The 6000-nt window shown below is 40.8% G+C and overlaps 1 non-coding gene across 1 annotated transcript; it reads right to left on the reverse strand.

Annotated features, from left to right (window-relative positions):
* Positions 1–807: 807 nt before the first annotated feature.
* LOC142872251 (small nucleolar RNA U13) lies at positions 808–910 on the reverse strand. The gene has a single exon (XR_012920464.1). It is a non-coding gene; the product is annotated as a small nucleolar RNA U13 (small nucleolar RNA).
* Positions 911–6000: the final 5090 nt, after the last annotated feature.

Consider the following 6000-nt stretch of genomic DNA (forward strand, 5'->3'; position numbering starts at 1 on the left):
GAAGCCATCCTGGACTCTGCCTTTGAGCGCAAAGCTATGGCCCTCTTCAGAAGCACGCAGGGTCTTCAGGCCTCCAGGTGGGATGGACACTACGTATGTACTCACACACGGGACCCCTGAGGGAGGGGTGGGCCTTATCTCCTCGTAGATAAGGATACAAAAGGCTTCCCAGGCTTTAGAGGGGAAGCTTAGAAGCTTCACCGCTTCTTTCCACTCCTCCCTGCCTCCACAGGGGTCCGGTCCTTACTACCCAGACTGACATCGGGATGCCCCTGACCCACTCATGTCCAGGGGCACCAGTGGAAACTGCCTTCTTCCTGTCAGTGCAGGAACAGAAAAGCTAAGAAAACATGGATGGAACAGACACATTCCTAGCAAAATACTATAACTGAGCCAAACAAATTGGAAAGCTTGAATTGACTATTGCCAAAGGAAAAGATCAAAGAGGTGATTGAAAAGCTACCATTAAGAAAAGCTTCAGGTGGCTTCACAGCTGAGCTCTCACCAACCTTTAGAGATCAAATAATTTGAAAGTTATTTTTTTTATCATTTTATTAATTTCTTTCTATTTATAGTAGAGACGGGTTCTCCACCCTTGCTCAGGCTGGTTTTGAACTCCTGACCTCGAGCAATCCACCCGCCTCGGCCTCCCAGAGTGCTAGGATTACGGGCGTGAGCCATGGCACCCGGCCTCAATTTAATCTATACATATTCTTTTCAGTTAGTGAATTTGATAGTATCTATAAACATCCCATACAATAAAATGTATTGAAACTTGTTTTCACTTTAGGAAATATATTTTTTTCATGTCAGATGGATAACATGTAGACATGGTAAGAAGGTTTAGGGAGGCATGTCTCATACATGAGCATGAAAATCCAGTCATCATGCTTATGAACTACAAAAGGATCTTCTTACATTTTTTAAAGTTATCTCAATTTACTTTTACAACTTAAAAAAAAATTCAGGCCGGGCATGGTGGCTCATGCCTGTAATCCTAGCTCTCTGGGAGGCCAAGGTGGGTGGATTGCTCGAGGTCAGGAGTTCAAAACCAGCCTGAGCAAGAGCGAGACCCCATCTCTACTATAAATAGAAAGAAATTAATTGGCCAACTGATATATATAAAAAAAAATTAGCCGGGCATGGTGGCACATGCCTGTAGTCCCAGCTACTCAGGAGGCTGAGGCAGTAGGATTGCTTGAGCCCAGGAGTTTGAGGTTGCTGTGAGCTAGGCTGACTCCACGGCACTCACTGTAGCCTGGACAACAAAGCAAGACTCTGTCTCAAAAAAAAAAATTCACATGAGTATCTTATTATCTTTAAAAAAAATCACATGAGTATCTTATTATCTCTTTTTTCCTTTTTTCTTTTTTTTCAACTTTTTTTGAGACAGAGTCTCACTCTGTTGCCCGGGCTAGAGTGCTATGGCATCAGCCTAGCTCACAGCTGTAAGGTTTTTTGGCGGTGGTGAAAAGAAAAGACAGACAGAGAGAGAGAGAGAGAGAGTGGGGGCCAAACCATGTGGCTTTATCATACACTCCTGGACGAGGTTCTGGGGCCCCAAGAGAGGGGGGCCACAGAAGTCGCCCAATTTGAAAGTTATTAACAATATTCCAGGCCACAGAAAAAAGATTAAAACCTCAATTCATTTTATGAAGCCAGACTAAGCTTAACACTCCAAAATGATAAAGAGAGCTCAAAGAATCTATAGACCCAGATCTCTGTGTATGATACTGAAGAACAAATTATAATTAAGTCATTAGCAAGTAGAATCAAGTAGTATGTCAAAAGAATAATATGCCATGACCAAATATGATTTATTTCAGGAATGCAAGCATGGCTACATACCATTGTAATTCATTAGCTTGACAAATTGAAAGGGAAAAAAGCAGTTAATCGATATATGGTAAATAACATTAAATAAGATTGTAGAGCCATTCCGAGTAAAATTTCAAAGGAAATGGGAATAGATGAAAATGACTTAAATATGTTAAAAACCATTAATCAAAAAAAAAAAAAAAAACAAGAGCAAGTATCATGTGTAAAGTGCTAACGCCATTTCCTTTAATATTAGGAATAATAGGATCAGGACACCAACTTACCCTATTTTTGCTCAACATTTGCTATGGACAGAATTACGTTTCCCCAGAATTCATATTTGAGGCTCTAACCCCCCATATGATTGTATTGGAGATAGGGGCTTTGTCTTAGTCAGTTTGGGCTGCCATAACAAAATATTAATACCACAGGTGGAGTGGCTTAAACAACAGGAATTTATTTTCTTACAGTTATGGAGGCTGGAAGTTTGAGATCAGAGTGCCAGCATGGACAGCGGCCTTCTCAGTGTGTGCTCATGTGGCAGGGGGTGGAGTGGAAGATCTGGTGTCATCTTTTTTTTTTTTTTTTGAGACAGAGTCTCACTCTGTTGCCAAGGCTAGAGTGCCCTCAAACTCCTGGGCTCGAGCAATCCTCCTGCCTCAGCCCCCCAAGTAGCTGGGACTACAGGCATGCACCACCATGCCTGGCTAATTTTTTCTATATATTTTTAGTTGGTCAATTAATTTCTTTCTATTTGGTGTCTTCTTATAAGGACATTAATCCCATCCTGAGGGCTCCACCCTCATGACATGTAATTCTAATTACCTCCCAAAGGCCCCATCTCCAAATACCATTAAATTTGGAGTTAGGGCTTCAACATATGAATTTTTTGGGGGACACAAACATTCAGACCATAACAACCTTTAAGGAGGTGGTGAAGGTTAAATGAGGCCATAGGGTGCAGACCTGGTATGGTAGAACTGGTGCCCTTAAAGGAAGAAACATCAGGGTGTTTGCTCTGTTTCTCCTTCTCCTCTCTCTATCTCTCTGACATGTGAGGACCCTGTGAGAAACTGGCCATCTACAAGCCAGGAAGAGGGCCCTTACCAACAACCAAATCAGCTGGCACCTTGATCTGGGACTTAGAGCTTCCAAAACTGAGAAAATAAATGCTGTTGTTTAAGCCACTCAGTCTATGGTATTTTGTCATAACAGCCCAAGAAGACAAATAAATACATTGTTTTGGTAATTCTTACAAAACAAAAAGAAATGTAATTAGTACATATACTGATGAAGAAAATATATTGATCTTTTTTTGATGATGATATGCTTGTCTACACAGAAAACACTACTAGGATTAATATGGGTATTTGTTAAAGTTACAAAATACAAGACAAGTATGTAAAACTGAATAGCTTTCCTCAATAGTAATACTAACCAACTTGAAATGGAAACAAGAGAATAGTTCATTCATAGCAGCAACAAAGACTATAAAATATTTAGTGTATTATAAAATAAGGTTTAATAAGCTATAAAGTATAAAATCATATTAGAGGACACAAAACAAGTCCAAAAAATAAAAAGATGTTCACAGTCTTGGATAGGATTACTTAATACAGTAAAAACTAAATTCTTCCCAAATATACATAAAATATGTATACAATTGATATAATTTCTAAGTTGACTTCCAATAGTTGCATCTTTTAAAGGATGCATTAGACTAAAGTGCATATGGAAGAATAAATTTGAAGACTAACCAGGAAAATTATGAAGAATTAAGAGGGGGATTTGCCTTCCAGATTAAATTATCCCCTAAATCCTGTGAAAACAAAGTTGTGTGGAATTTGCCTAGAAATAGACAAAATGATCAGAGGGCTAAAATGGAGAGCCTAGAAATATATCCCAAAACAGAGGAGAATTTACTATTTCACGAAGGCAGCATTTTAATTCAGTGAGATAAGGATCATTAATGTATTTAGAAGAAATTAAAGTTGTACTCTATCTCATAACATATATAGAAATATTTCTAGAGGAATTAAAGGCTCAATTGAAAACAGAGCAGGCCAGGCTTGGTGGCTTATGCCTGTAATGTCAGCACTTTGGGAGACCAAGGAGAGAGGATTGGTTCAGGTCAGGAGTTCAAGATCAGCCTGGGCAACATAGTGTCTCTACAAAAAATAAAATTACCCAGGCCCAGGAATTAGAGGTTGCAATGAGCTATGATCTTGCCACTGAACTCTAGCTCCGGCAACAGAGCAAGATCCTGTCTCAAAAAAAAAAAAAAAAAGAATGGATAATAGACAGTAAAATCCAAATGGCCAGCAAATGTGAAAAGATGTTCAACCTCCTAGCCATTGGGAAAATTAAATTAAAGTGTGAATAATGAGCTATAATTTCTCATGCATCACATTGGCAAGCATTTAAAAAGCAATAGTGCTAGGGCTTGGTGCTAGCCCCTAGGTTGTAGGGCTAGGTAGGTACTTTGTTACAATGATTCCTACCCACAATATCCCTGCCCACCCATCAAATCAGTAGTCCCCCTCCATGTGGGAGGAGAAGACTCCCTGTTCTGATGATGTTGCTTTGGCCAATGAAACGTGAGCAAGAGGTGAAACCTGCTACCTCCCTGAAGGAACCTTGAATGTCATCGTGAGATTCCAACATTGTTTTTATTCCTCTGCCTTGAGAACAGCCTGTCCCAGACAGGTGCTCTTTTTTATCACTGATGCCAGGATGAAGCTCTTACAGGAGCTGGTACATACATGAGTAAGAAATAGACCTCTGATATCAAAAACCACAGAGATTTGCGAGTTGTTTGTTATTACCACACAACTCAGAGGAAGCTGACTAATCCAGCAGGGGCAAGTGCATTGATGTGTACTACTGCATGTGGCAGGGTGAATTTTCACAGGCATCATGAAGCAATCTTGGAGTATCTATGAAATTTATAAATGCACATGTCCTTGGGCCCAGCAATTCTAATCTGCGGCATCCAGAGGAACAAAAGCCCCAGTGTATATGGACAGGTGTACAGGGATGTACACTGTAGCAGGGGAAAATGGAAACGTGAAAGGTCATCACCAGTATTTTTTCACACCTCACCTCCACCCTCTCAGCAACCACAGTCCCCTACTCCCTGCCACCCACACTGCTTCCATCACCATGGCTCACACCAGAATTGTTGCAGTGGCCTCCTGACTGGCCTCTTACTTTGGCCCTTGCTCCTGCCCCCACCCCCTCCTATCCTATGCAGTCTATTCCACACGATGACAAGAATGTTTCCTTTAAAACTCGAGTCTAGTCAATGCACCCCTCTACTTACTCAGAGTAAATGCCATGGTCCACAAGACCCTCACCATCCGTTCCCTCTCTCCTCTCTGACCATGGAGGCTGCTCTTTTCCTTCCTACTCACTCTGTTCTAGCCGTAGTGGCCTCTAGGCAAGTTCCTACCTCAGGGCCTTTGCACGCCTTTCTCCTCCTAAATGCTTGCCCAGCACCTCCTTTCAGTCTACAAATAATCTCTCAGTGGCTCTCCCTGCCTTCCCTTCCTCCTCTGCTTTACTTGGCTCCACCTAATATGACTGGATTATGGACTTATTTATTTATTTACTTAACTTTTTTTTTTCTTTTTTTCAAAAGCCAGTCAAAGTTAGCAGTGTGGAGTTGAACACCAACTTTACTGATACTAATGTTAATAGGTTCTGATAATCCACTACCATCAGACCAGTCATGGGCTTATTTATTTATTGTCTGCCCCACGACCAACACACCCTATATGTAAACCCCTGAAGGGCAAGGACTTTGTTTTTCAGTATACTGCTGTACCTCTGGTGCCTAAGCCAGTGTGTGATCAGTAAGTATTTATTGAGTGATTAGAATCAGAAAAAAAGCTACTTTCATTGGGAAACAATTATTTCAAAGAATTTCACAATACACATTTCTTCTCCCTCCCCGGTATTGTTTTAATGATGGTATTAGTAGCTCCATATGTCTGGGTTGGCTTACGGTGGCCTACATATACACATATACTAGATCTCTACCTTCTAGTGACATATATGCATATATACATCTACATATACACATGAGGTCACCAAAGGAGTGAATGTAGTTAGAAAAGAAACAAGTTCCAAGTGCTGAGCCCCGGCACCATTTAACATCGAGAAATTGGGAAGATGAAGAAC

This window comes from Microcebus murinus, chromosome 7 (genome assembly GCF_040939455.1).
Source record: "Microcebus murinus isolate Inina chromosome 7, M.murinus_Inina_mat1.0, whole genome shotgun sequence".
Classification (NCBI taxonomy): domain Eukaryota; kingdom Metazoa; phylum Chordata; class Mammalia; order Primates; family Cheirogaleidae; genus Microcebus; species Microcebus murinus.